This window comes from Balearica regulorum, chromosome 12, assembly GCF_011004875.1.
Source record: "Balearica regulorum gibbericeps isolate bBalReg1 chromosome 12, bBalReg1.pri, whole genome shotgun sequence".
NCBI lineage: Eukaryota > Metazoa > Chordata > Aves > Gruiformes > Gruidae > Balearica > Balearica regulorum.
In genome coordinates, this window is record NC_046195.1 from 1,772,535 (window position 1) to 1,794,356 (window position 21,822).

Consider the following 21,822-nt stretch of genomic DNA (forward strand, 5'->3'; position numbering starts at 1 on the left):
AGGTGGAGACTGTCTCTGAATTGCAACCAGCAGCCACGTACTTGGGAAGCCAACGCTGTGGAAAATGGGATGAGATTGCTTCTCCCCATGTTTGGCTTTGTCGAGCTGTGTGTTTGAGTACTTGCCTCACAGCTCCGCTGCAGAAGCAATGTTTCACTAGCAGAAGGAAGGCTGAACTCACCCGCAGCTGCACTAGACATCTGGGAGCTTGAGGAACGTCCCCCACGCACCCAGAGGCTCCCGACTGCTTCTAAACATTTATTTTTGCTGCTCCTCCCACCCCTAGACCCTCTTTTTGGCATGTCAACCTCTGTTTCCAGCTCACTTCACCCACTGCTGTGACTGTTCACGTCTTTACTGCACGCATCTGAGGTTTAATGGTTATCTGGGAGTTAAGGACAGCTCAAGTTTGACAAAGCTTCTGTGGCAGATGCAGAAGCTCAGGTAGGAATCGCCCTCTCCCTTCTCTGCTCCTTTACAAAGGTCAAGGGGTGGCGGAGGGAAGCCGACCTCCCACTGAGGAGCACAGGCTGAATCCCTGCGTGAGGAGCTCTGAAGGGAGAACAGACATCTTCAGATGTTACTCCCCTGGGACGAAGACCGAGTTGATTTAACAGCCTCCTTTCCCTGGGTGGACAATCAGCTTCCCCAGGGAGTCAACGACTTTCTGAGACTTTTCAAATAGGCAGTGCTCTTCTGAAACGAAGCTCCTATCTTTGAAGATTTCTCATCTATCTCCCAGTGCCGCGGGCACTGAGTAAGCAAGCTTTCTGTTCACATACACTCTGTTCTCTCACGCAACCGCATCCTGCAAAGGGCTCAGCAGCAGCTGCACCCCATGCCAACATTTCCATGCAGCCGTGGTGTGTGCGTGTGACCCTGGCGTGATCCCCCAAATCCACCGGGCTCACAGGGAATGCAGGACTGTACACAACTCCTTCCTCTCGGTCGTCACCATCTTCCCCTCCAACAATGCAAGCCGCAGACCTACAACCGGCAGGTCAGCGTTCCCCCTGTGCTGCTGAATAAGGAAACGCTGAGGCGGGAATGCAGACAATATCCTAAACAAATCTGCTGTTTACAAAGTCCCCTGTAAACTGTTTATACTGCTGGGGAGAAACCATGGAGGAACAGCAGCTGGAGCATGCTCTTCCCAGTGCTCCTGTGGGAGTGGAGCTGACGCACGTCTGGAAAGGGTGCAAATGTATGAGGGAAAAGAAGAGGCAGCAAAATCCCAGCACCACCCACTCCCCCGGGACCTCTGGCTACCTCAGCACTGCCTCCCTGTGCCCACTCCAAGGGAGGTGGCATGTCCCTAGGGCACACAGCAGCACAGTGTGTCAGCTGCACCAGGGATGGCCTACCTCAGGCTCCAGAGCAGCGCCTGGGGTGGCGAGGCTGGCCAGGGGCTGCTGCGTGAGCTGACTCCCGGCTGCTAGAGGAAGCAGACCTGAAGGAGCCAGTCCTGAACCTCCCCTGGAGCCCCTTGGCTCTCCGACGCATGTGAAGTGTCTTGTGACTCTCATCCCATGGAGACGCAGAGGCCTGTCTCCTGCTATATTATATACATGTATTAAGAGCCGTTAAAAGTGGGGCCTCAGAAATACCAGCAAGAACATTTTGAAGTCCTGGCATAAAATAAAAGCCTCAGTGTGCCTCTAATTTGCCCTGTTTCCTGTCCATGGAAATCTCTTTGAAGTGTCTTGTGCATATGGCAATGCATCACTACAGCATAGCCAGCTCAGCTGAAACACCCATGACCCCAGCTACCGCATCCCCCCAGGACAACCATGGGCTGCTGCTACAGCGTGACTGCCCCAGCCAGTCTGGGGGCTGAATCCAGGGCATGAAAGGCTTTGGGGGAAGAAATAGAAGGGTTAAAAGTAAAACACACCCTTTATCAGTCCCCTTCACACTCACAGAGCTGCTCAGGGTTCGTCATGTTACTTGAACAGCTGAGGAGGATGTGAGAAAATACGGCCTTCGCTCAAGAAAGGTGCTAAGTGCTCTGAGCCCAGAAATAGCATCAGAGGGGGGTACGTGGGGATGGGCAGCCAGCTGGAACAGCCAGGACAGTGAAAACATACTCTCTACACATGACATGGCAACCCTGACCCAGTAGTGGGAAAGGAATACAGGTACAACGATTAAAAAAAAAAGAAAGGGGGCAAACTCACCCATTTGGTGTTGAAGAGCAGGCAGAGAGGCAAGGAAACTGCATTGCTCCATCGGCAGGGGGGAAGTGATGCTCATCCACATCTACTGTCAACCTTATCACCAGGAGGAGTCCACTCTCTGAGCCAGTCCTGCCTTCGGTGTCCAGCCAGTTGGTCTTGCAGGGCCCGGTTGTGTCCCTTTCCTGACGAGGAAGAGGATGGAGGGGTCTGGTCTCCCAGGAGAGCTGAACATCTCAGTCAGCAGGAATGTCAGAGGAATCTGGAGGACCTCTCAAAGGCTGAACTAAAAGAAAAATACGGGGCAGGGGGGAACCCAACGTTCTCAGGCCCACCCATAAGAAAAGATTGTCAGGTTCCTTTGCTGAAGCAAAAAACCCCAAATCTAAAAACATTTTTCAGAGTCAACCTCACAGACTGGCCAACCCACAAGAAAATTTGTTTGGTTTTGCTCTCAGAAGCTTTTGTGCAGTTTAAAAAATGTCAGCCAGCTAAATTTCTGAACAAAATGGCTCTTCAAAGCGAAAACTTGAGCAATCTTATTTTAAAAAAGTCAGAAATGACTGAAGCTCTAATCCCACACGAGTGCTGGGTGGTTTCCCCTAGCAGAATTTCACCAGAATTTTGCAAATAATTTTGCTTGACCCCTATGTGGCTGAGTTCCAGTGACAAAGCACCTTCGGATTCGAGTTCTTTCAGAGGAGCATCAACCCGTAGGGATACCCCAGTGCTCCCTAAGCCTTGAGAAAGCCACTGTGGAGGTAGGTAGATGTAGTTTGAAATTCATGCTAGCATCTTTCATGTTCCTTCTGGTGACTCAGTGTGCACCAGTGCCCAGCAGTGTCTCTCCCAGCAGTGCAGTCTCACCCGCTATTTGACTGCGAGATGGGCAGTAAAGCCACTGGGGCTTCTCTTTTTGAGTGTTCAGGCTACGATTTACCATAAGCCTTTAAAAATTGGAAAGCGAAGCAATTCTCCTTTCCAAAAAACATTTATGCTCCCCCTTTGCACCCGCATGGGCTTGTTATGTTAGGGCTGTTCATAAAACCTGCTTGGACCAGTCCGACACTTAACCTTGGTTTCTGAAACGATGCTGAATGTAGTTGTCTTTGTCTGTGCTCGGAGTGAGGGTGTGTTAGCACCAGTTCTGCAGCTCTTATTGCTGACAACCATTGTCCAAAACGAGCCTTTTCTTCCGTATGCAGCGAGGCTCTGATGGATGTAAAACAGCAGCCCTGACCACTCATGTTTGTTTGCAAAGGCTTTCTAAAAGGAACTCCAGATGGTAGCCCAAATGTCTCATGCATTTTCCACTTCAGTTTTAATTGTTGGTACTGCTGATCATTTCTCTTCATACAGCCAGCTGCCGGTCCTGCCCTAGAATCATCTGCCTTTCAGAGCTCAGGCAGGGGGAAGAGATTCCTTTATGCAACAACTCTGGTGTGATCATCTTGCCTGAAAGATCCCACAGGCAAAGGCAGAGAGACAGTACAGCAAATTCATTGACCACAAATTCACTTATGCCTGATGTGACAAGCCAATCAGAAAGCATGTCTGTCTTGTTAATGGCAAAGGTCTCTCTTAAATAGGTTCAGAATCTCTTCCCTTCCTGTTCCCAGGGTTTTTATTACTACGAACCATTAAAACACCGCCAAGATGGCCACGAATTAAAATACAAAATCTTCTCAGCATGAAGCTCCAGTCCCATATGTTTGGCGATGCCCCAAAATTATCTGCTGTAACGCTTTCACAGGCATCCACCTAGACCAGGCCTATACTCTCAGCTTCCTCCCGCATCTTTGGGGTGCATTCCCATCCCTCCCTGTCTACCGAGAGGGGACCGACGCAGAAACGCCTTGACAAGACAAACAGATTGCACACCGCGATGGCTGGGATACGGTCTGTCCTGCGGAGAGCTGTGGGGATGCTGCCCTGTGGGAAAGGGCTTCCAAGCAGAGCCGAGAGGTGGCAGTGGCGTAGATCACTGCCTGGTTATTTGGGTGGGGGTCACTGCCCTCTGCCGCGTGCCCAAGGTCAGGGAGGAGTGGGAGCCTGCCCTCCGCATCTCCGCACGGAGCCGTCTGTCTAGGGAATCCTCCCCGCTGGGCAGCTGGGGCTGCTGAGGGCCCTTCCACGCACGGAAGTATTCAGGAATTCCTCCTGCAATTAATCCTCCGTCATCCCCAAAAATAGCATTCCTGTGCAGAGGAGCTTAGAAAGCGGCGAGCCGCAGATCAGCAATTAAGGGGCAAAGACAGACTACAAAGGGAGGCATTGCAGGTCACTCCTGCGCTGCATCAGAGCTGCTCTGGGAGAAAGCCCTTACCAAGCTCCGGAGGGAACGGCAGCTCCTAAGTTAAACCCAAGTAATAAGATGATCTTGTAGGGGGGAAAGATTAATCATTATTGGCAGCCAAGAATGTGCAAGTCTAACAAAAGCCAAAGGGTTTTTTATTATGGTCCAACTGCAGCTGGGAAGACAACATTCGCTAAGAATCATTAAACCTATCGCAAGGATAAATTTTCTTTGAATCAAACCATAAAATGGGAGTAAAATCCTCTTAAGCCAGCAACAGCTCCTAATGGAACAGACATTATTTTTTTTTGCAAACTAAAAAAAAAAATTAATAAAATTGCGCTTTAGATTATTAAGTGAATAGATTAGGCTCCAAAGTGGAAAATATTTACTCAAGCAATACCTGCTTAATTTAATATCTGCCTCAATTAATTTTTAAGTTTGGGATTATAACTGGACAGAATAATGACATTTTCTGCTTGTACAAATAGGGATTTGTGAGCCCTATTTGCTCAGAAATCAGGCAGGAGAAGAAGTATCTAGGAAAACTTTACCTTGCTAACCCCCAGGTAACATTAGTGCTGCTGCACGTGCCAGTAATGAGTTTGGCAGCTTACACAAGCCTGGAAGATAGAAGGTGAAGCCAAGGTCCCTTCTCACAGCTGGTCATAAAATTGCCTGAAACGTCCGACCAGGAGATCACTACTGATATTATAAAATACGAAAAATATTACAGAAAAACAGACGTCATTTCCTTCGTGAATGGGGAGGCAGAACACCAAGGTAAAAGCAAGATGAACTTGCGCTTCATTTCCTCAGCATGCAGGGGATATCTGCCGGCAGAGTGGGCTTTGATCCATCTGCCAGACCTGGGATGGATGAAAAGAGTTGAAGAGCTCCCTGCAAAGGTCTGTGACTTTTCTCCTGAATAAAGACCTCAGCTGGATGCTCTGGTTCCAAAGTCGAGGCACGGGTAATAGCTCCTTTTACACACCGACACGACTGGCTGCTGCTCTCAGTCTGAGAGCTGCTGACAGCAATCTTATTATTTACTGCTTTTAGGGCAAGCTCGGTGCGCTCCTCCCTCACTGCTTTCCCCTCTCTGCCAGAGAGCAGAACATGCACAAAGGAGGTGGAACACCGAGCTCTGTACACCCAGGTGGGAAAATAAACCTGAACGATCACTTCTCTGGGGCAGGCAGTGCAAGGAGAGAGCTGCATCCTGTTGTGAGGAAGCTTTTCGCACAGTCAGACACCTTCTCCGCTAAGCCCTCCACTCCTGAGGAGTGCATCATCTTTTACTTTTAAGCTACAAGCCGTTACCTCTGTTAGACCCAAGACGTCATAGTTGTTCTGCCTGCTAGGAGCTTGGTAGGGTATGCAGTGGTCACACAGCATTCGGAAAGCAAATCTTCCATATTTTGAGTAAGTTTACTTCAAAGTAAAAGCATGTCGACACGCCTGTCCTTCACAAAGCTTACCATCCTCTGCAGATCAGGGTACACAGAACTTCTCGGAACAACACTATGGACAATCTGTCTTCCTCATCCCTCAGTCCTCGGCTGCTCTCCCTTCCCTCTCTCCAGAGGGCATGCTTAGATGCTTGGACCTTTCAGGCCTCTAAAAAGTTACCTGATGCAGATGTGGCCCCTGCATAGTGGAGTTGAGCCCACTGAAAAGTCTGTCTCTATAGAAGTCACCTACTGCCCAAGGGCTGGAAACCACTGTCCTCCTCCTTGCTTATCATTTTTTCTAAAAAAACCCTCCTCAAGGCTGAACTAACCTGTCTACAAAACATATTGAAAAGCTCAGTTAATTGCTACCCACATCCACTCGCTAACCACATCATGCATGGTTTTCCTACAGATGAGGATTCCCGGAGCAGTTCCACACCCCACTGGCATTCCTCAGGAGCAGGGGACATCCCGACCATCAGGGTCTGCCCTGGGAAGAAGAACATCAGCCAACTCTGATATCCTGCTCCTGTTTCCCCTGGTGTCAGAAGCACACACTGCATAATAAGCGGGAAGAAGAGAAACATTTGATTGAAAAGCTTCCTGCCTGGAAGCAATTCTGATCCTGGCTTGATGGGCTCAAACTCAGCCCCGAGAGTGTACCTTTCAGCCTACGTATAAAGTGTTTCTTGGAGGAAGATGAGAAAGCATAAGGGTTTTATTTGACATGGACCTTGCTGGCATGTCAGAGCTCTGTTGCTTGTGTTTTCAAGACAGGAACCTTGTTAACAAGTGCTGGTGAGCGCAGCAGGCTCTTGCGGGCTCTCCACCTGAGTTAGTGGCGCAGGTCTGGCTGTATGTTGTGCAGAAGGGTCAGCGGGGACAAAAATGAGAGAGAGAGAAGTGGATTCAAGATTGAAATCTTCCTTATTTTAAAGGGAAAATGTGGAAGGTCAGGCAACAGAGAAGATGAGGAGTATTTAAACCTAGGTAAGAAACAGGAAGCCTGCGGCAACAGCAGAATCAGAAAATAGCCGTTAATCACAAGTCCATCAGAAATAGCCGTTAATCACGAGTTGGGAGCAAGTGAAGTCCAGAGCTTGTCAGGAAACAACATGTCACTAGGATTACGGGCAAACCTTACAAGGTAGCTGTAGTTCTGAAGGCCTGAGGAGTCAAATTGTGATCAAAGAGCCACGCAGGCGCAAGAGGAAACAGCATGGAAACCAGAATCCTTCTCCTAAAGGCAAACAGAGGTGAATTACAGCACAACAGATCCTTCCCAAATCACCCCCTAGGTCCCAAAAGCAATTGATGGAGGACTGTGCACGTGACGCTGACTGACAAGCCTGCGAGATTGTCTGTGGGAAAGGAACAAGAGGGGTAATTTTATTGTCATGTACCACAGGGGGGTGTAAGTAAAATCACAGCATGAGAAAATGACAGTGTATCTGTCTTAGGTCATTTACATGCCCGGATAATCTGTGGGAGGAGAGCCAAAGTTGCTACATTTGAAAGAGGCAACACAACCGCAACGTGCCTGGGAAACGGAAGCTTCCATGGAAGATTTGCAAGCCCTAAAACCAATCTTGTGTTTACTGCTCCCAGAAACCAAAATGACCAGACTTAATAATTTAGGCTTCCAAACGATTACGCTTTCCTCCCTCATTACAGGCTGTATATTGGTCTCATCTTGCTGAGCAGGCTGCAAGAATGCTGCAGAGGCTCACGCTCAGAGGCGTACGTACATCCCAAGGACACGCTTAGAGGCCACAAAGACACCGTACGCAGGCGAAGGAGCACTAAATGGCACGGAGGCAGATGCTGGGTAGCGGCTGCAGGCATCAAGGATGTTGCTGTCGGTAGGCAGTGTTGCACAGTAGTTTTTAGGAGGGATCTGGAAGACAGAGAAAATGCTTTGTTAGTGTTTACAGGTTGCTCCTCTGCTGCAGAGGGAGTAACCTGGGAGAAACATGCAGTTGCATGTTGGAACTGGCATGGCTGGCAAGAAGGACTCAGTATCTTCGCAGTAAAAAATTTTTATGAGCTGGTTGGATGGAGCAGGGCCAGAATAGGCCGTCTGCAGAAGACACACAGACTTTACAGCTCCTGTGAGGGAGAAGATTAAGGGATCGGTGAGACACGCTCTGCAGGACCCTTTAACATCGCACTGTCAGAGGTTCCCAGTGAAAATCCCGATGATAAAGGTGTGTGGTACTCTGCACAGGACTGATAAGCGTGGCAGAAATCTGATGGCTCGGAAAACCTGGGCATCCCAAAGGGATTTCAGCTGGGTGGACAGGGAGGAGGAGCTGGATTTTAGAGACATTTTTCAGGAAGAACCGGCTAGTTTTCAGCAGGGCCCAGATACAGGTATTTAGAGAGAGGTCAAGTCAAAGAAGACCAAGGGGTTGGGTGGAGCATAAGAAAGAGACATCAAGAATGGCAGCAGGGAAGAGCAAGCACAAGCAGATTTAAAACTCTGCTTTGATTGTGTTGAGCTGAAGCCAGTAGGCGGGTGTCCACGAAGCGCTGTCAGAAAGACAGACTGAGAATTAATTTGGACAGCACAGGACAGGCTAGGAGGAAAGTGATCACACTGTGAGTCATCAGCAGGAGATCATATATGCAAAATTTGTAAATAAGGTCACCGAGAGAGGGAACGCAGAGGAGGAAAAGAGGAAGACTGGGCAAACGGCCAAGGATGGAGCAGGTGAAGCAGTCAGCAGTACCTGAAGATTGTCAAGCAGGACAGGGACAGCCTTAGCAACATCACTGTGGGGGCAACCCTGTCCTACTCTGCGGGCAGAGGGGAATAAACATACCTCCACCAGCTGATTTGTTCCTTGGGGGCAAATGCGTCATACCAGCTACCGATAAGAAACCTAGAAAGGGCACGGGAAGCTGCTGGGACCTGGTTCTCCCAGGGTGAATTTCTGCCTCAGTCTCCCTGGCACTACCTGCGAGCGCAAGCCCAGATGTGGCTCTTGCAGCTGCAGAGATCTCATCCAGACAGAGGGTAGGGCTTCCCCGTGGAGAGGAGTAACCTTCCAGTGGTTAGGGGCTGTGTTCTCATTTGAGCTGTTGGCAGCTGTACAGCAAGAAAGGACAGTGAATTCCCCCCAGAGCGAGCTACAAGGTCACCACCAAACCTAAAGAGAGGCCAAAATACCTTGTTGGTAGCCATAGACCAGAAAAGGCAACCACACAGCTGCAGCTGGCCGGGGGTTGTGTCGGGAAGCTGAGCCTATCCAGCATTATTCGGCTGCTACCCAGGTGCTGGAAGAGACAGAGCTCATGTTTGTGATGTGCAGGGGTAGGAGCAGTGGGATCCTGAAAGTCACAACTGACCCTCGATTACATGGCCAGCTGGCCAGACACTGCGTTTTGAAATCGCCCATTTACCTGAGAGCGCTGGCTGGAATGCACAAGGCAGCACGCAGAGAATGTCCAGGTTAACTTGTCACTGGCAACAGTCTCCCATTTGTCAGGAAGGGATTCGTGCAATTTACAGAGGGATGTGGGGTTTTTGCAGGTGTTAGGCAGTCACTCTGAGAGCTCAAGGCAGCAAAGAGATTCTGAAAAAAAGAGGATCCATTTCTGGCCGCGGAGAGACTCTTCGCAAGTCCAGCAAACCCCAGGCAGAGTGAGGGGAAGGGGGGGGCTGGGAACGGACAAGTGAGACAACGGTCACAAGAACAAAAGGGCTGTATTAAGAGGGCCTATTCTGGCACTTAAACCAGGTTTAAGCAACTTTTCTGCGGCCTAATCTGAGGATAATAACAAGTCAGATGTCTTACAAGCTGGAAATGCCTGGCCAAGTCAATGGAGAAGAGCAGGTGAGACACTTAACCCTTAAGTGGTCTAGACATGATTCTGTTTCTGTCTGCGTGCGTATGACAAATTGCTTTTAGGTTTAAGGTACACAAACCCTGATGGAAGCACAAAATTATATGGCCCTGATTCATAAATGGACCACGCCAAAATGTGAATGTCTCCCTCCCAGCCTTGCAAGCCAGTAAAAGTTAAACTTCTCAAAGAACGTCTCTCGCTGACTGACAGGTACCTGGTGGTGGCATGATGGGCTAAGAAGCGTTAACATCTCTTTCTGGTACAAATCCCATAAGCAAAATTAAGTGAGGTGGCTCCAGGGGGTGAGTAGCAGAGGTTATCTGAAAGCCAGGCTCCACGAAATGCAGAGTTAAGTCAGGACAAGGTGGCCTGGTCTCTCCAATTTGCCTGCTTACCCGCTCCAGCAATTCGGAGATATTTTTACACAGCTTCATTTACAAAGAGAATTGAGTTTGCGAAGCACAGCCTTGTGCAAATTTCCACTGCAAGACTTCATCAGATCACTCTGGACTCTGAGACCGCTGTCTCTGCACAGTAATAGCCATTATCCCCAAGCTTTGGGTATGTTTATGTTACCCTTCCATTTTCCCTTCAGATATGACAAGCAATTCTTAGAAAATATGTTATAAACTCTTCTGCTCTGGAGTTGTGTCACCTTTGATTGCACCCATTTGAGGCCAAGGATGTAGTTTCAAAGTAAATCAATAAACAACACTTAAAAGGGTCCTACAGACACAAGCTTGGCACAGTACCACAGCCCTCCTCCCTCCCTGGTTTCCTCTGCTTTGATCCTCCAGCCCAAATCATTGTTTTAGACAGGATGAGTGCAACCCAACCAAATAAACGGGCAAAATCCAAACAGCAAAACGCTTTCTAAAGCCCCCAGTGCTGCTTTACAGTATGGGAGCATGGGCTAGGGCCTGCCTTGCAGCTGAAAGGGGACCTCCAGTGTTCAGAAGTCCCTGGAGTCACCAAATCAGCGTGACTGCTTTCCGCAGCGCTGATCTGGGCCGACGCGAGGGTCTCTCACAGCACATCCAGAGGGATACACCTCATTGACAGTTTGCTGTTCCCATGGGCAGGCTGCAGCCAGGGCCTCCTGGTTGCTACAGATGGTCCTGGAAATGCCTGAGGAAACTTCTCAAGCCCAGCCAGGGACTGGAATGGCAAATCTGGAAGGCCTGGATTCAGAAAGGGGCCATACGCCTCCCACACTTCCTGAAGACACTTAGGGCCCCTCAAGCTTGCTATGACATGGAAGGTATATCCAAGTAGAGGATATCTACAATAGATTTACTTGGGAACCCCAGCGGAGTACATATTTGCCCCTACCCCTCATTTACACTGCTTGTGGCTCCTTGTACTCCCCACCGCTCTGACAGCCAAGATGTGGTCCTTAGTAGCCTTCCAAGAAGCTAACAAGGTTGTACCTCCTCAAGCGACTCCTCCAAGCTGAATCGTAACAGACCCCATCACCGTGGTATGGCTTGCTGGCTAAACACTTCGTTAAGGAGCGGCTGAAAGGTTGGTTATTCGTCATGCGGAGCTCTCTTGTTCTCCAGGATCAATTGCAGCACACGGGGCGTGAGGGTAAACTACTGGAGAAACCCCTGACAGAAAGCCTACCTGAATGCACTTGCAGGAGGATTTACAGAGCAAATCAACTCCACTGCTTGAATTATTTGGATTTGGGGGGGTTTCATTTCAAAAAACTCCAAAGGCTGTGTAGACACCCTGGTGATCCTGAGGCAGCAAGGCTGCCAACTCAGCCAGAGAGGGGGGCTGCTGCCTGCACGCTATGAGAACACCCCCTTCCCTCTGCAACCTGACAACTGTTGGCTTTTTTTAACCCAGCTGCATTTTCAATTGACATCTCCATTACCTGTTTCAGTGTGCTGATGGTTATATTGGTGTGTCTGTCTGGAGTTCCTCGGGCTGGCTCAGGACATCTGCCCGCTGCTCCCAGCTCTGCTGCTTCCTCTCACTGTAAAATAAAGCAAGTTATTCAGGGTGGAAGTGATCTCTTATTCTGGTTGTCTTCATGTTTTGGTCTCTGTTCAGTGCCTGTGTGCTCACTTCCAAATCCAGTGTTGTCTGTGCAGAACCTGATTAGGGGAATTTACACCTGCAAAATACACATTCACAAGCAGTTATATGGCACAGCTCTAATATAGCTTTGAAAGAGCCTCCCGCACAACGTGCTGACATGGTGAAGCTCCTCCGAGAGAGCTGCAGGACAAGCAGCCCTCACGTCTCCTGCACAACGGGCTTACTCAGCCCCAGAGTACTGCAGTTGCTCTAAGCAACATTTTCTTGTAAATCAAGAAGAGATCCTACAGACTTTCCTTCCAGTTTCTTTTCCTTTTTCTTCCCAGTTTCCTTTCAAAGCGGCCTCTTGTTCCCATACACCCCTGGGGAGCAAGGGGAACCCACGACACCCTGCCCAGGTTTGCTAAGCCCAGTTAGGTGGCCACACTTCCTACCAGAGCCTGTTTTTCTGCCGTCCCTGGGACCACCTTCTGCTCTGGGTGCCTGCAGTGCTGAGCACCTTTAGGAGTGCTCAACCGTCAACCGTAGGGTAATTAATTAACACGAGTGATCACTTGTATTATCTGCAACTTGAACACAACTCTTATCAAGTCAGTGTTGGAAATGCACTCGTTCAGGGCATAGCTACAGCATCTAGGGCTTGAGACTTCTGCGCGCTCTCTCTCTCTCTCTCCGGCTATTAAGAGAGTCAGGTGGTGTCGTTCCTAGAAGGTGAATAAATTATTATTGCAAATTACTCTGATGAAGTGGCTTTTATTAGAAAGCCAGACACAAAGGGAGCTTGCTGATTGGCTAACAGTGATGTCATACCCGGCACAGTACTCACATGCAGAGATACGAATTTTCTCTTCTGTATTTTGTGTGTAATTTTCATTTTCCACTGGCAATAAAGCCTCACCAGCAGAGCCTTTCACCCCGTGAGTGTGGTGGGGGGTCTGTATTTCTCAAGTGGCTGATGAAAGCAAAGTGGCCTTTGTTCCTCTGTCTTGCAATGAACCTAAGGCTAACAGTTTTCACCCACAAAGGCACTGTGCTTTAGTGTTCTATTACCAACCCCACCACTCAATTTTCTTAGGTGGGTAGCAAAGCAATTGGCATTTTTTTGGCTTGCATGTACCTAAAGTCATTCTGATCACAGAGATTTTGCTATTTACAAGCTGAAGCTTAAAGTGCAGATAAAGTAACAGCCTGGGTATCATTCTGATCTTCAGCAAAAGGCCAGAACAGGATTTTGGAAAGAGCCAGGCAGCAAAATACCAAACAAATTATTTATTTTGCAAGTTTCACATCTCAGTTTTCCCTCCCTGCAAAGCCACTGTGAAATTCTCAGTGAGCGCTGTCAGCGAGGCAGACTCGGTGACCAACACACTGTGCAGTATCATTTCTCTTCCCTAATTGAATGTCCTATCAAACTTACAAAATTCACCTAGCAAATGTTCCAGCTTTAATCATTTCTGGATGCGAACAGGCATGCCTGGTACAGCTCGAATACTAGAACCCAGTGCAGACAGCGAGCACGAAAGCACCACTTGCTTCACTGAACTGGAATGAACTTTCAAATTCAAGCAGCTATGCGAAGCATGCCTCTCCAGGCTGCGGTCAGCTCTGCAGCTCCCTCAAGCCATGCTACTGCAGTTCTGGGCTCCGGCCCCTGCTGAATATGAACACGGGCAGAGAGGAAGGTTTTACATACCTGCTGCTTCCTCCCTCTGTTATGTACGGCTGAGGTGTAAATTTTGCCGGGAAGGCCCAGTCTAACGTTTCCAGCACTAGCAACAAGCTCCTGCTTGTGCTGTACAAACAGCGCGCTCTACCACACGCAGCACAAATCCTGAGCTGACCTACACAGCTTGCTTATTCCCCTTTGATTACGGCTCTGAAGTCATTTGTCCTACAAGGGCAGAAAACAAAACACATCTATCACTTGGAAGATGTCCTGGAAACCCCCAGATAGTTGCACAGATGAAATTGGACACTGAGGACTGCTGGTGAGCTCAAGCATAGTTAGATTTGCTGTTCCCAGTCCTGGGGTCATGACTCTTGGGCAACATCATCAGCTCCACTTTCTTCCAGGTGGCTTGAAGTTGGAAATCATTGTCTCTTATCGCCCAAAGATTTGCTGAGCTGCCTGCCCTTTGGAGATAACAGCGGCTGCCCTCAGACTCCTAGATGTTGGACCTGAGGCTTTTGAAGTCCTGAGGGTGAAGGTGCAAGGAACAGGCATCCGGGAAAGAGAGAGCCTGATTGTGAATCAGAGTTAAAAAAGAATAGGAAGGCAGAAATCCGAGGAGAGGATGCTGTCTGGCTGAGACACACGGTCAGCATCAGCAAAAAGGGTACGGGCTCTCAGGTTTAAGACCTGGAACAGATTCAAATCACCCCTTTCAGATCTGACCTCCTTTCCTGTTTGAGGAAGAGAGCGAAGAGGAGAGGGAGCCATGAATCTTGGATCCAGTCCCTGCTTTGCTGATGCATAGCTTGGCCTAACATCCCTCTTTGCTTTTACCACTCCATGTGTAGAGTGGAGGGTTATTAAACCATCAGAAGCATCTCAAGTAAAACAATTTTACTGTTTTTAAGAGCTCTGCTATAGCATCTCTGGAGTTCTGGCTTGGACCACCACAGACCAGAGCCAAGGAGCTCAGAACAGCCTTTGGATATTGAATTACTGTTCAGAACCATATCGAGTTCCAAAACTGCAACCGCTGGCCAAAAAAAGAAGCCTCTGTAGAACAGAGCACACCCACGCAGACGGCGCAGACAGCAAAATGATCATGCTGGGCCTAACTCTGCTTCCCTTCCTCACACGGAGCAATACCCTTGCTCCTGTCTTTGATTTCAGCAGCGTTATTTCCCCCTGTGAAGCAGCCAGGCTCTAGAGGAGAACACGGTCCCACCTACTTATCCCTTGCCTCGCAATGACAGTTCCTGCATCGTTTGGCTTTTTAATGAAGTTGGGGGTTGATGTATCAGTCAGCCCCTCCCTTTCACTTGAGGACAGTATTAGAATCACGTCTGGATTATAATACGCAGTAAGCTGTTCTGGAGTGATATGAATCAAAGCCCTGAAAGTGGGATTCCATTTAATTAATCGTGGCTGACAGATGAAGGTATTGATTGTAGATTGAGAGGTTCAGGATTGGCCTGGGGGATAATTATTGCAGGGCACACTGTTAGGGTGATATTTTTGAATTTCTAGTGATGTGGGAGGGAGGCAGGGAGAAAATAAGTGAATAATTGCAGCTAATTAGAACTTATGTGTGCATCCCAAATTAATTTGTTTGAACAATCAACCACCAACAGCAGTCTGATCCAAAAGGGAAAGGAAACAACTGCCCAAGAGAGATTTATATTGCTCCCATAAATTCTTCAGTCCCACGTCTGGGACAAACGTTTTATGGAACTGAGACCCTAAATACAGAAGGGGAAACGGACAAGATTATTGAGTGGAAATACCTCCTTCTCCCTAAGATGTAAGACAAATAAAAGGGACTAGCCGAAGCTGAAGGACGGCGGAGGGTGCAGGGTAGTGGATGATGCCTTAACCTTCTTCCGCCCTGTTCGCGAGACGCCGCCTTCCGCCAGACTCCCGGCAGCCTGCCCGCCTGCGCCTTCACAGGTGGGACATCAAATCCACCAACGGTGAGATCCGGGGTGGCTGTAGGGGGATCAGACACGCAACTGCTGTCGCTGCAGGGATAATAAAAGGTATCTACGCTAGCAGAGAGGGCAGATGGAGGCAAAGCTGCAGCTAGCAATCTGTGCGCGCACACCGACCAACCCACTGCTCCCTGACCACGGGATCCCCATAATCTCCCAAGGCAGACCTGCTGTTACAAACACTCTCATCACTAACGCAGCGGGGGCAGCTAAGCAGAGAGAGTGAATGATCTAGCAGGGGGTTAATAAAAGGACTGACGCAGAACAAAAAAGCCTGTCAGTCGCCATAAGATGTGCTCTCCACCCCTTCCACCCCCCCCCCAGGAAATTAAAAATTGTAGCCTGTGGTGTACACTGTTTTCTCAGCGGGACTGGACGGGGCAACGGGATGTGGAAGGGTAGGATGGAAAGGGGAAAGTTGGGAGTCAAAGGTTTGTCCCAGCTGTTGTTTCTGATGCGATATATCAAGCGCTGTTATTCTAAAGGACCAAGTTACCCGGTCTCTCCAAATCTGATGAGACCAAGCCACATTTCTGTGTGCTGTTGCCAGCAGCTCCTCCTGGAGAGAGTCCACTAGATCCTGCCAGGCTGGAGGGCCAGGCTGCTCTGCCTGACACCACCAAAGTCCACGCTAGCATGTTTCCATGGAAATGGGAAGGGAACAAACGCCTGTGACATGATACACCTTTTCCAACGTTGATTTGGACCATTTCTAACATCCCTTCCTACTGACAACCTTCAGGACTGGGTATTTTGGGGGAACAACCAAAGGAGAGCAAGATGGGGAAAAAAAATATCTGATTGTATGAAACAAAACCCACCATCCTTTCTGGTGAGCAGCGGCTGAACTCATAAGCACATTAATCCACCAAAAACACCCTTCAAAACAAACAGAGATTTCCACACTAAATAGAATCTGGTAATTCACAGGCTCCTTTTTTCTCACAAGTCATTCAAGATGAACTGTTCCCTCCCCTCTTCAGGATGTTTCATGTAAAGTTTTCAGCACCATTTTTCCCCCCTCCAAAGGAATGAAATCTCTCAGCTCGGAGGTGAATCCCTCGCTGCCCGTTTCCTGCCTGTTATTGTCTGCTTTGCCGGGTGCATTGTCTGTAGCCAGGCTGCGCAGCGCAAGCCCGCAGCGCCCTCTCCCGCAGGCCAGCCAGACTCGGACCGTTCGGCGCCGCACAGCCAGACGAGGCCCGCTGTGCCACTGCGAGCACCGGGGCACGTACGGGCCAGGCACCTCACTTGCTTTCGGGGTGCTGCCCTGCCCGCCGGGCCGGCTGTCCCAGCCTCCTGCTGCGTATGCGAGCGGCCAGGCATCGCCCAATGCGCAGAGCTGGCGTTTCACAAGGACTAATCCCGGCAGCACCCAAAATAGCAGTAACTTCTACGCACCTTGAGCCAAGGCCAGTGGCATTTTGGCAAGCAGAGGCAGAAATCTTCGCCTGCCTACTGCTTTCTATCAACTGCTGGGCACTTCAGATAAAGGCAAGCTCTGTTCACAGAGGCTTTGCTGGGGGCCTGAGCTTGGCATCCACCAGAGGAGTGAGGAATAAATTATCCCTCTCTTGGAGCCCAGTCTCTGCTTATCACCTCGGGTCTGACTGCATCTCAGTGTACTGAGCAGCCAGAATAACTCACCGGTCTGTTCTTGTACCACCAGCACAGAGGATTTCTCAGGCCCCCCTCACCAGGAGCCTCTCCGCAGCCAGCTCCTGTCTCACCCTGCCCGGGGCACCGTGCTCTGGGCATTTCCATGCCCACACCGCAGACCAGCCTGCCCTGGGACCTTACCCCTCAACCCATCGGCGCAGGAGCGTTACGCACGGTTCAGGAGAAGATAGGTGAGAGATCTTTTGTGAGGTCAAAGGCAAAGCAACGACAAGTTTTGTTTCTGTAGAGAGTTTGCTTGGTTTGCTTGGGATTATTATCATTTTAAAGGATAAGTTACTGCTCCAAGTGCTGGGAGCCAAGGATACGAGTGAAGGAGCTTTATGAATAAAGATATGTTGCGTGGATAGAATAAATAAAGCTCATCTACAGTTGTCATTTTACCTTCCAAGCAGGTGAAAATGAGGTGTCCCACCTCCAGGAGATCCACAAAGGGATCAGGCACCTTCATTAGACACAAAGAGGAGGCTGGGCATCAAACACTGCCTGAGATGCCAGGCCTGGCTGAGTGCTTCCATGCTGTCAGGAGAAGTTAGCGTTCCTCCACGGAACACCACTCCCAGGAAACAAAGGATTCCTGGCTGCCAGGAAAACACTTGGAAAGTGGAAATACTTCTGTCCTTCCTCAGCGCAAAAGACTGCAGGAGGCCCCCAGCATCAGAGCCAGAGCCGGTCACACCCACAGGACATTCGGCACCATACTACAGTTGCTGAAATAAAGTCAGCAAAAGAAATTACAAAGGAAATAAAAAGGGATTTCGATTGACCAGAACATTTCCTTTGGCCCAAAAGAAAATGAGAAGACCAGAGCTCCCCACGAGCAAGAAGCAGCAGCACTGTGCTGTGTCCCAGCCCTGCTCTCCCCAGTGTGGGCACTCACAGCATCTGGCCAGATGTGCCCTCAGGCCATACCCAGGCTCATGTGCCAGCACCTACTGCTGGAAAGTGTTTTTTCATAATATTCCTTCCTGCCACATTCATCTCAGACAGCAAAAATAAACCTCACATCTCTTGCATCGTGTTATATGTTCTTACATATCTGTCCTGCAAGACAAGCCATCCCCTGCAACACCAATCTTGTTTCGCACACCACCTGAACTCGGCTGGTTTGGCACCACAGGGATTTTCTCCGGGCTCGAGCAGATTGTTCCTTCTTCCCCTGCCACTGTGAAAATTCTTGTGCGTGCCGCGTGGGAGGCTAGATGTGGGTGAGTGCAAGCCTCTCTTGTGATGACAGGAGGTTGGCTTACGTGGGGTTGCAATGGGGCTGTGAGTCTGTTCCACGCTCCACGGCAGACTGGTAGGGCTACGTTCCTCCTGCGTGCTGCTGAGCAAGTCCCAGGGGACCACGTATTTCACTGTTCTCCAAGTCTCATTCGTCTTGCACTTCCAGCGAGTGCATGTATTTGTGGTTTCAGTGAAATATGTGACTCTCTACTGCTAGGCTGTATGAGCAAGAATTTATCAGCTCAACAGATTCTGCCGGCTTCCAAGTGCATGATTTACCCTGAAAAAATGGTCTAACACTGACAGGATCTCCTGCTGGTAGATCCAGGTGGTCTTTTGTGTGCCGGTGATAAGAGGTTTGGGTTTTCCTTAGCAATTTTCCCCTTTGTCTTGGTTCTTCCACCACTGCTGGCTGTGTTAACACTGAGAGCATCAGCTTCAGGGCATGCAGATACCAAAAAGTGAGTAAATTCCCATTTTGGTGCTCCAGGCTGAGGAACAGGTCAACCTCATATTGCCCAAAGATACAGGTAAGGTCCACATGCCCTTGACTCCATCGCTCAATGTATACACACGCCCTAACATCAAACATTGTGCCAGGCTGCTGTGTCCAGCTGTGACAGTCCCAAAGACTCCCCTATATTTGCTTTGTCTCTTGCAGCTGCGTTTAAGAGAGCAGCGGTCATCCCAGCTGCTGGACTGGCGCTACCGTGACACTAACTTCGGGAGGCCAATGGTGACACCACCCTGACAGAGCTCTCCTAGCTGAACCACCACCACTGAGCCACCTACTCAGTCACTTGGATCTGGAGAGGCTCCAATACTTTCTCTTCCACGGCTGCCCACAGGTCCCCTCCCGAGCACAGACCAGCTGTTATTCCATCAGGAAGTGAATCCCAGTAACGTGAGGACGCTTGCAGAGCCCCAGCTTTTACAGTTTGTGCCTCCAGGGTGACATTGCAGCTGAAAAACAAAATGCATATAACTGACAAAATGAATCTTAAAAAAGTATTTTCTGCTTTAGGTGGCTGATCTAAGCCCAGATCTAGATTCACTGGGCTGTGGTCAGTCTCATCGGAGATACCTAGGCCCTTTTCCTTGCTGTGTCCTTCCAACTCTTTCCCCTTCTCAAAAACGCCTCATCAGAGTCTTCTGCCATGCAACTCCCAGGCCAGTCTTTCCAGGGGGCTGTACTATCTTATTTCTTTAAGTATCTGTAGGCAGCAAATGGGACATCATTGGTGTCCCTCAATCTTGACAGAGTAGCAAATACTCACAACTGTAAGTCTGTCTTGCACGGTTAGTTCTCAGATTCCTCCTAACCGCACGCAAAGTGGGCACACAGATGCTTTCTTTTTCTGCATTTTCTTTTACTCAGAATAAAGATCTCATTTTACTGTTGCCTTGCTGTATTTATGACCTGCAAGGCTGCTCAGGGTCCCAACTGTGTACATTTGTGTCCTTTTCTTGTCATATAGATATAAGCTGCAGTATGCCATTTCCGCAAAATAAGCTGAAGGCATTTTGGGGGCACTAACAGTGGCATTTTACAACTGCTCCTTAAGGATTTGATCTCCTCCTTCGAAGGCCTCCTGTCCTTGAAATACAGATTGAACTTTTCACATGAGCTCACAATCGCTAAACATTCCTGTGCTATTTAGAGGTATCTTTCCTCTGTTGATCGTGGTGACACAAACAGGAAAGCCATCGCTCTCCTGCCACTCCATTTACTGGCAACAGATGACACCGTCACCTCTCAGTTCGTAGCACTGTACTGTGCATTGAGGGATAAGACCTGCTGTGGGCCAGGTGCATCACGTTCATGCCAATGCCTCCACAACAGTTGTCTCTTTGCTAGAACACACAAAAAGTTTGCAACTATTTGAAAGATTTGGAAGCAATCTGGAGTTTACACATCCTAACGGTCTCTGAACTGGTTTATTATCAGCGGGTAGGCAGCACACACCTTTCCAGGGCCAAATCCTGACCTCAGGAAGCCAGCAGGTGTCTGCCGCATGCTAATACAACAAACTAGAATTTCATTTTAGGCTGATTCCCCCAGCTCTTGTTAGCAGACTAATGAGTTTGTGATTATGATCTGCCGCAGCTTCTGTCTTAAAGATGTCTCTGCACCTGTCTGCGGAATGTCATTGGGTACTACACCAACTCCTGCACGTCCTATTAACGTGGCTTGCTGCAGTGCTGATATACTGAACAATCTGAATGGGAAATCCTTCCCTTGGGGTGAAGGATAGCATCACGTCCCTCATTTTACAAAAAAGTCGAGGGGAAAATTCCTGAAGACTTCTGCTGGCCTGGGAAATGAACCTAAACCCCTGCTCAGAGGGACTCAAGTTTAGCTCCTCTTCAAAGCGTTTGCCGAACAGGAGGTGCAGCAGCAGCCAGCCCTGTCTGAAGCAGGGCAGAACCTAGCCCTGCCTCTCCCTCGTACTCTCCTACCTGTTGTAACTCACGAGCAGCACGGGGCTCACAACTGTTATTCACTGCCCCACAAGACAGAAGTTGCTATTTCAGTTGAAACGTCGAGGGCTGAAGGGAATCTGACAGTCCACATTTACACTGCACTAGAACGCCAGCTGGGAAGTGGGTGGAATTGAATCTTTTGTCAAATAAACTCCATTTTCTCCAAATTAATTAATTCACAAAGAATGCATCCCGTCATGGATTTCACAGTTGAAAACAAAGCCAGTCTCGCCTCCCCCTACGTTATCTGTCAGTTGTACCACAAAGAACAGAAGAGCTCACTCAGTTGTTCCTCATGTGATCGAATCATGGTGGAAAAAAGAAAAGTCTCTGTCTTGGCTTTCAATTCACCTGAGATTCTGAGCTGTCCCACATCTGTTTTTCCACAGTTACACCCAAACATCTGGTTCTGCCTTTTGTTTGGAGCTGATCTACAGGGCTGCGACCCCAGCCTTCAGGGAGCAGCCAGAAGCCCCGCCACAGGCTCACTTGCCCGGCAGTCAAGGCACAACCCCGTTCTATTTTCAGACTGAATTTACCTCAGTTTGTATTAAATGCCAGGTGTCTGTTTGATATTTCTGCCGCGGTGGCAACTCTCAGATCATGTTTGGTTTCCCATGGACAAGATCCAAGGAGTGACGGATGGCTGGACGGGTGCCCAGCTGAAAGCTCAAGAGCCTAACAGCGAGAACCGTCTCGGCACCTGTGCCTCCAGCTGAACCCGACGGTGACAGTAACATGCACCGCCACTGAAAACCCAGCTCTCCTCGGGCTCCTGCTCCGCATCTCGTAGCACAGCCTTAGTCAGGCTCATCTGCTTCGATAATCTCTAAGTCTGGTCATCAGGTGCTTAGTGCAAAGCTGTGTCTTTTCCCAGCTGAGTGTCCTGTGCAGCTGCCCAGACCTGTCTTTCTCACCTTCGGCTGCCAGCTAAGCGCTAAATTGGTAG

General features: G+C 49.2%; 1 long non-coding RNA gene across 1 annotated transcript in view; it reads right to left on the minus strand.

The window, feature by feature from the left end:
• LOC142603451 (uncharacterized) overlaps positions 1 to 21,822 on the minus strand; it is a 73,968-nt gene that overhangs the window by 45,687 nt on the left and 6,459 nt on the right. Inside the window, exons 2-3 of the long non-coding RNA XR_012837381.1 lie at positions 11,659 to 11,760; positions 2,178 to 2,460 (exon numbers count right to left, since the gene is read on the minus strand). This is a non-coding gene — a long non-coding RNA (uncharacterized LOC142603451). The remainder of the gene's footprint in view (positions 1 to 2,177; positions 2,461 to 11,658; positions 11,761 to 21,822) is intronic.